The sequence below is a fragment of the Copadichromis virginalis genome, linkage group LG7 (genome assembly GCF_057382275.1).
Source record: "Copadichromis virginalis isolate Kocher_CV1m ecotype Utaka linkage group LG7, C_Virginalis_male_GT1.1, whole genome shotgun sequence".
Lineage (NCBI taxonomy): Eukaryota > Metazoa > Chordata > Actinopteri > Cichliformes > Cichlidae > Copadichromis > Copadichromis virginalis.
The window spans coordinates 63,192,579-63,201,210 of record NC_140624.1 but is presented as its reverse complement, the minus strand read 5'-3'; the positions used below and the strand labels follow the sequence as shown (position 1 = coordinate 63,201,210).

General features: G+C 37.7%; 1 protein-coding gene across 4 annotated transcripts in view; it reads right to left on the bottom strand.

The window, feature by feature from the left end:
* Positions 1–3,085: 3,085 nt before the first annotated feature.
* The window catches only part of myo18b (myosin XVIIIB), a 75,737-nt gene continuing 70,190 nt past the window's right edge, over positions 3,086–8,632 (bottom strand). For 3 of the 4 annotated variants that reach the window (XM_085464675.1, XM_085464678.1, XM_085464677.1), the window contains one exon: positions 3,086–3,252. The gene's annotated coding sequence lies outside the window, so the exon portion shown is untranslated. The remainder of the gene's footprint in view (positions 3,253–8,632) is intronic. The other variant, XM_085464676.1, reaches the window with a different exon arrangement.

Genomic DNA, 8,632 nt, shown 5'->3' with positions numbered 1-8,632 from the left:
TGTCGTCAATTTGTGTAAATCTAAAGGGTCTAACTCATGATTTTGCGTCTTTAACTCAGTGTTTTTTGTTTGTGAACTTTTGAATCTTGGTTAATCATTGTTGTAGTATTCCTAGAGTGAATTATGTTTCCTAGTTTAGTTTTCTTACATTTATGTGTTTTCTGATTATTGCGCTTATCTCTGTGGTTTTGGTTTAGTTCCCTTAGTGTTTCCTGATTTATTTTCACAGCACCTTGTTTCATGTGCATCATATTTAGTTTTGCTTCCTTGGTCAGATTTGTTCCAGCTTCGTTTCCACCTGTTACCCATCCTCTCATTATCCTGTGTATTTAAGTCATCAGTCTTTCTCTGTTTCCTGTCATGTCATTGTCATCTGGCTTTGTATGCATGCTCCTTGTGCCTTAATGTTCCCTAGTACAGTGGGGCCAAAAAGTATTTAGTCAGCCACCGATTGTGCAAGTTCCCCCACTTAAAATGATGACAGAGGTCAGTAATTTGCACCAGAGGTACACTTCAACTGTGAGAGACAGAATGTGAAAAAAAAAATCCATGAATCCACATGGTAGGATTTGTAAAGAATTTATTCGTAAATCAGGGTGGAAAATAAGTATTTGGTCAATAACAAAAATACAACTTAATACTTTGTAACATAACCTTTGTTGGCAATAACAGAGGTCAAACGTTTACTATAGGTCTTTACCAGGTTTGCACACACAGTAGCTGGTATTTTGGCCCATTCCTCCATGCAGATCTTCTCGAGAGCAGTGATGTTTTGGGGCTGTCGCCGAGCAACACGGACTTTCAACTCCCGCCACAGATTTTCTATGGGGTTGAGGTCTGGAGACTGGCTAGGCCACTCCAGGACTTTCAAATGCTTCTTACGGAGCCACTCCTTTGTTGCCTGGGCGGTGTGTTTTGGATCATTGTCACGTTGGAAGACCCAGCCTCGTTTCATCTTCAAAGTTCTCACTGATGGAAGGAGGTTTTGGCTCAAAATCTCACGATACATGGCCCCATTCATTCTGTCCTTAACACGGATCAGTCGTCCTGTCCCCCTGGCAGAAAAACAGCCCCACAGCATGATGTTTCCACCCCCATGCTTCACAGTAGGTATGGTGTTCTTGGGATGCAACTCAGTATTCTTCTTCCTCCAAACACGACGAGTTGAGTTTATACCAAAAAGTTCTACTTTGGTTTCATCTGACCACATGACATTCTCCCAATCCTCTGCTGTATCATCCATGTGCTCTCTGGCAAACTTCAGACGGGCCTGGACATGCACTGGCTTCAGCAGCGGAACACGTCTGGCACTGCGGGATTTGATTCCCTGCCGTTGTAGTGTGTTACTGATGGTGACCTTTGTTACTTTGGTCCCAGCTCTCTGCAGGTCATTCACCAGGTCCCCCCGTGTGGTTCTGGGATCTTTGCTCACCGTTCTCATGATCATTTTGACCCCACGGGATGAGATCTTGCGTGGAGCCCCAGATCGTGGGAGATTATCAGTGGTCTTGTATGTCTTCCATTTTCTGATGATTGCTCCCACAGTTGATTTTTTCACACCAAGCTGCTTGCCTATTGTAGATTCACTCTTCCCAGTCTGGTGCAGGTCTACAATACTTTTCCTGGTGTCCTTCGAAAGCTCTTTGGTCTTGGCCATGGCGGAGTTTGGAGTCTGACTGTTTGAGGCTGTGGACAGGTGTCTTTTATACAGATGATGAGTTCAAACAGGTGCCATTCATACAGGTAACGAGTGGGGGACAGAAAAGCTTCTTACAGAAGACGTTACAGGTCTGTGAGAGCCAGAGATTTTCCTTGTTTGAGGTGACCAAATACTTATTTTCCACCCTAATTTACGAATAAATTCTTTACAAATCCTACCATGTGAATTCATGGATTTTTTTTTTCACATTCTGTCTCTCACAGTTGAAGTGTACCTCTGGTGCAAATTACTGACCTCTGTCATCATTTTAAGTGGGGGAACTTGCACAATCGGTGGCTGACTAAATACTTTTTTGCCCCACTGTATGTCCAAGTTACCATGTTTCTGAGTTTTCAGATCATGCCAAGGTGTTAAGTTTGGGAGTTTCAACTGTCAATAACGATGCCGTTTAAGTTTAGCAGCTGAGCAGCAGATTACGTTTAATTATGCCATCACTCTTTTTTCCTGCCCTGGACCTGGAAATCACAGGGACACATCGCACATCAATGCCTGTCTGTTGTGGCACCTCAAGTATTTCTTGCACAATTTCCTTTAAGCCTTTAGTCTAATAAGTTTCTATATTTATTTACAAAGCTTAATAGTGTTTGCAAAAAGACTAGCAAGAACAATGGCAGGTGGTTAGATCTATGGTTATTAGTAAAATAACTATTCAATGTTTCAATAAAGAAAAACTTGAATAAAATAGTGTGAGTCATCATGAAAATTCAGAGCCAACACGGTGCGTCTCTGAACAAATGCATTTTTTATAACTCATCTGTTTTGATGAAAAAATACAAAACTTTATCCTTGCAAGAATTAATCGATAACACTCCACCCAAGAAAGCAATGGGGATTGTCAAGGGGGTTATCGCAATTTTTATATAGGGTCTATGGTATTCACACAGCATCAAATCCAAGTAAACGAAAAGCTACCACTACACACAGCATCATACTGGTTATATGTGTCTGAGGTGGGAGCAAGAAAGTAAAAACAGGAAGAAAACACTTTGCAATCTAAGAGTGGAGTGACAGGAAACATGCTGCATTGCTTTACACTGAGCGAAGAAAAAATTCTAAGCAGAGCACAGGGTTAATACCAAGCATGGACTTAAAAGGTAGCGTGTGTCAGAAGGTCAATTGTCTTCCCGATACAGCACTTGTTTTGGTTTCAGTGGTTCTGGACCACACCACAGTGAAATTACAATTCCACTGCAACTTGTTGTGCAGCACCAAACTCTCCTTTTTTTGGAAAGATTTTCAAAGCACCACATCCACATCTGTGATAGAATTTTTCAACACAAGACCAAAACAATATAATTTAATAATTTTAAAAAAGGAATCTCTTGGAGAAATGACTCACAAAGAGTAAAGTTACAAAGCAAACTGTTCATTTCATTGTCTTTATTCATATATAAACTGCTTACTTTAAATACAGACTGAGTGATCAAAAATCGAACAAATGTATTTTTGGTGACTTGTGAATTTCCATATGAAGAGTCAAAAAGCTTCTGTGTTGCCGTGGGAGGAACACTCGCCATCTCCAAAGGTCTCTGCTGGATGTGGATGTGGATGGATGACAGGACAATAGAAAAAAAATCAAAGACAAGATGGTCAGAATAGCAAAGATGATGTGAAACAAAGAGTAACATGTAACACATACACTATCTGGGCCTGTAGTTATCAACCACCTCTGAAGTTGAAATGGGACTAAAAATACTATAAGCTCAGATATTTATGAGTCATGCTACGCCCACTCCCCACAGGGAGCTCTCATTTGAAAGAAAATGATGTTACTGTTTTACAATTTTCAGAGCAATAAGATGAAATTAATGACAATGTCTAGTAGGTTTTCCTCTGTGGTGCCAGTATGAAATCACATCTGAAATAATGGAGGCCCCGTTCCCTGATAATGACCTTGGAAGTTAAGAGCATATTTTATTCTTGGGCACTTCTATGAAAACTCATAAAAACCTGCATGTTTCTCAAGGCAGCAATTACGTGCAAGTGCATAGAAATGCTAGAGGCATCTTAATGTTGGATCTGCAAAAAGAAATGTCATGTGTCATTTGACATGATCACAAGATGGCGGGCGTGATCACAGCAGGATTGGCGTCCTCGCGGTGGTGCGGTGATGTTTGGTGTTAAAACTCCAAACAATTTCAATTATAGACCTTGTTTGGGCAAATAAATAAACTAAGGTTGACATTTATAAGAGACGAAATGGCAAAGATGAAGAAAGTTGAAGAAGATCTGGAGGAGATTAAACATTCACTTAACTCGCTGACGTCGGAAATTGAAAAAGTAAATAAGCAACAAGGAATATTAATGTCGATGATGGACCAAATCAAAGAACTAAAAAACCTGATTAAGGAGAAAGACAAGACAATCCAGTTTTTGGAAAGGAAGGTGGACGATCTAGAACAGCAGGCTCGACTTGAGGAAGTGATTATTACGGGTCTGGAAACTAAACACAGGAGTTATGCGAGAGTCACCGAGTCTGGGACCGGCGTAAAAAGAGGAGAAGACGAGCCCCCGATGGAGGAGCTACAGTCGTTGGAACGGCAGGTTGTGGAATTCTTTTCGAATAAAAAACTTCCCCTGCATAGTAATAATATATCTGCATGCTATACCCTTCCTATAAGGCACACTAATGCTCCTCCAGCAATTGTAGTGAGATTTGTAAACCGTAAACACAAAGTTGATTTGCTGAGGCGGTCCAGCCTTTTGAGAGGAAGCGGAGTATATTTGAATGAACATCTTACAAAAAGAAATGCAGATATTGCTAGACAAGCTCGCATTTTACGGAAGGAGCAAAAGATTCAAGCAACCTGGACCAGGAACTGTAAGGTGATGATCAAACTGAATGGAACGCCAGAAGAAGCCAAGGTTATAACGATTAAGGATCTTGAGGAATTGGACATTTATACGAGATGACATTATCAAGATAGGCAAACGGCTACGACCAATCATGGCTATGAGCCTAAAAACAATTAGTTCATCCTTTACAAGAACAGATGCTACTTCGGGTGGAAAAGGACAAAAGGAAATTGTAAATTGTACATAGAGATCAACGGACTTTAAAATTTGTCGATAAATGAATGTGCGATTGCTAAGGATCCCTTTCTTTTTTTCTTTTTTTTTTGAGGGTAATATGTAGCCCAGCTAGAAAAAAAGAGCAGTGGAAAGTAGTTTTTTTTCGTGTATAATGTAAACAATTTAGTCATTTCTTTTTTCTTTTATGTTTAAAGGAAGATGTGGACAAATAAGATTATCTGTTGTCATTTAACTTGGCCAATCAGCAATGAGCTCCCAGTGACCCTTGCTGTTGACCTTGATCACATGATTTCCTGTGTTGCCATTTTGTTGTTGTTCATACAATGCCATGTGCCAGAGAAACTAATGTTCCCGAAGTCGAATCGCTAGGAGTTAAAAGCAAGTCTGCTGCAGTTGATTTTGGTTGTTCAGAGTTTCACCCTGTCAACGGTCAGGTTTTTTTGTTATCTGGTAAAAGGATGACTCGACAGATGGACCCAGTCTGAAGCAAGCCCCGTCGAGGAGCAGTGATTCCACAGTTCCAGTTAACTGGATGGCGAGCCAACCCGAAATTGAATAGGATTTGCCAAGGTTTTATTGAAGCCAAAGTTTCGTTCCCATTGAAGCTTCAGATACCTGCAGGACTACAAACTTTCTTCCTTCATCGGAGTGTGGTAGGACAAACATTAAACAAACTGAACGGGCCCCAACGATCCATCAGTGACCAGACATTATCCACTCATACAATTGACTCAGAGAAAGCTGTATGCGCGCACTTTTATTTAGTTTGTTATTTTGGGGGAAATATTTTGTATTTTATTTTATTGCTTTCATTACATTGTTGCAGCTGCTGTGTGTCAAATATAACAAATTTGTGAACAGTCTATTGTGATGTGGTCTCTCCTTATTGGTGTTTATATACCTTGGGCTCCTGCCGATCGTAGATCTTCTGCTACTGGCTAGTGGAGTTCGGTCATTCTTAATGATAAGTCGTAAGTCCGGTTACAAATAGATAGTTTTAGAATAATTATGCATAATGCTTGACGACTCAGATCATAAATCATATGATTTTTAAGTAGGTATTGACCCTGAAAGGAATGTGCTTAATACAATTAATGTCACATGTGACTATTATACAGAGGAGCAATTCAAGGATACGGTTGAAATAGTTAATACATTTTCTTTAACTCATATTAATTGCAGAAGTCTTTATAGAAGTTTTGCTTCGATTAAAGATTTCCTGTATAGTCTGAGAGGCAGGTTTCAAATAATTGCTCTGTCTGAAACATGGTTAGATGAGAAGAGGGGTTGTCATTTCTGTATCGAAGGGTACGATTTATACTTTGTAAATAGAATTAAGAAAAAGGCAGGAAGAATGGCACTTTTTCTTAATTGTGATTTGAAATGTAAAAAAGTTGAATGTGTGTCTGTGGCTATAGACGATTTAATGGAATCTGTGACAGTGGAATTGGATATAGAAAGAAGTAGTAATATAATTGTAACGTGTATATATAGGAAACCGAGGTCACAGATTGAGTTATTTACAGAGGCAGTAGAAGACTAATTGAGTAAAGCTAAGGGAAATAAGACTATGTTTGTGTGGTGATTAGAATATTGATCTTTGTAAAGAGGCAAATGATAAGGCTGCGTTAGATTTTTTTGAATTATTACTTGGTAAAGGATTTTATCCTTTAATTATAAAGCCGAGTAGAATAACAGATAAATCAGAAACACTAATTGATCATATTTTCATTAATAGCTTGGAGAGTAATATTATGAGTGGCCTCATCATAAATGATATAAGTGATCATCTACCAGTCTTTTTTACTTTTGATTTAAATATGAAAAGAAAGGAAGAAGTTGGTTTCGTGAGTCATAGAAGGTTAAGAAATAACGAGGCAATCAACAAGTTTAGACAAGATCTCATGGAAGTGGACTGGAAGGAAGTTTATGTTAATGAGGTCAACGTTGCATATGGAGCTTTTTTAAATACTTACTTGGCCTTGTATGATAAACATTGTCCATTGGTATCATTTAAGTATAAGAAAAAGAATAAGAATTTGAAACCTTGGATAACTAAGGGTCTTGCAAATGCATGTAAAAAGAAAAATAATTTATATAGGGATTATATAACACAGAGAACTAAGAATGCGGAAATTAAATATAAAGTTTATAAAAATAAGTTGGTATTAATATTGAGGAAAGCTAAGAAAGACTACTATAATAAACTTTTTCAGGAAAACAAGAATAATATTAAGGGCATTTGGAATATTTTTAAAGAAGTATTGGGTAACAAGAACACACCCTTAGATCGACCTAATTATTTCATTAAGAATAATCAAGTTGTCGAAGACGAGACTGAAATAGTAAACTAATTCAATTCCATCCATCCATCCATTCGCTTCCACTTATCCTTTTCAGTGTCGCGGGGGGCGCTGGAGCCTATCCCAGCTGTCATAGGGCGAGAGGCGGGGTACACCCTGGACAGGTCGCCAGTCTGTCGCAGGGCCAACACACAGGGACAGACAACCATTTGCACTCACATTCATTCGCACATTCACACCTAGTGACAATTTGGATTATCCAATTAACCTATCCCCACAATTCAATTCTTTTTTTGTAAATGTTGGACCCACTTTAGCAAATTTAATTAGAAAAAATGACGATCCAGAATATGAGGAAGCCTGGAAAGGAGAAAGTAGAGTGTTTAATTCTATATTCTTGGCTGATACTTCCATAAAAGAAATAGTAGCAATTGTAGAAAATTGTAAAACTAAAAAAAAATCTACTGACTGTGATGGTATAGACATGGTTGTAATTAAAAAGACTTTAGATTGTATAAGTATTCCTCTTTGCTATATTTTTAATCTTTCGTTACAATCAGGAGTATTTCCTGATCGAATGAAAGTGGCAAAAGTGATACCCTTATATAAATCAGGAGATAAGCATAGTTTTAACAATTATAGGCCAGTGTCTCTTTTTTCAGTTTTCAAAAGTGCTTGAAAAACTTTTTGCGCAAAGACTTGATAGTTTTATTGAAAAATATCAACTAATAAATGAAAATCAATTTGGATTTCGTAAAAATAGATCAACGGCATTAGCATTGTTGACTTTCATTGACGATTCATCTGCAACCAATAATAATAAATATAAAGTGGGGGTATTTGTTGATTTAAAAAAAGCTTTTGATACATTACAACATTCTATTTTGATTTCTAAAGTGTATAATTATGGTGTGAGAGGAGTGGCATTGAATTGGTTAAGGAGTTATTTAGAAAATAGGTCGCAATATGTACATTATCTCGGTAACACCTCTGAAAGATTGAAGATTGTATGTGGCGTTCCTCAAGGTTCTATTTTGGGACCTAAACTTTTTAATTTATATATTAATGATATCTGTGACGTATCAAAAAGGTTAAATTTTATTTTATTTGCAGATGACACAAATTTTTATTGCTCTGGAGAGAATTTGAAAGATTTGGTTGAAATTATGATTTCTGAGATGTTAAGATTAAAAATATGGTTTGATGTAAATAAATTATCTTTGAATCTGACAAAAACGAAATTCATGATATTCGGCGGAAGAAGTTATTATGTCCATTGATTAGAGCAGGGCGATATGGCCAAAAATATTTATCACGATATATATTTGAAAATTTGCGATAACGATATAACCGACGATATAATTGATGCGAGACAAAATACAACTCCACAACATTACTAGCGCAAAAAGACAACCTTCCATTTATTTTCACTTAAACAAGAAGCTGGTTTTTATGTACATTAAAGCTTTATAAAAATGTAACAGTGCAAATGCAAATTCCTTGCTGAAAGTTTAACCAAAAGGCATTTCCAGTAGAAATGGGCTGACATATCCTGAGCATAACCATATATAATATC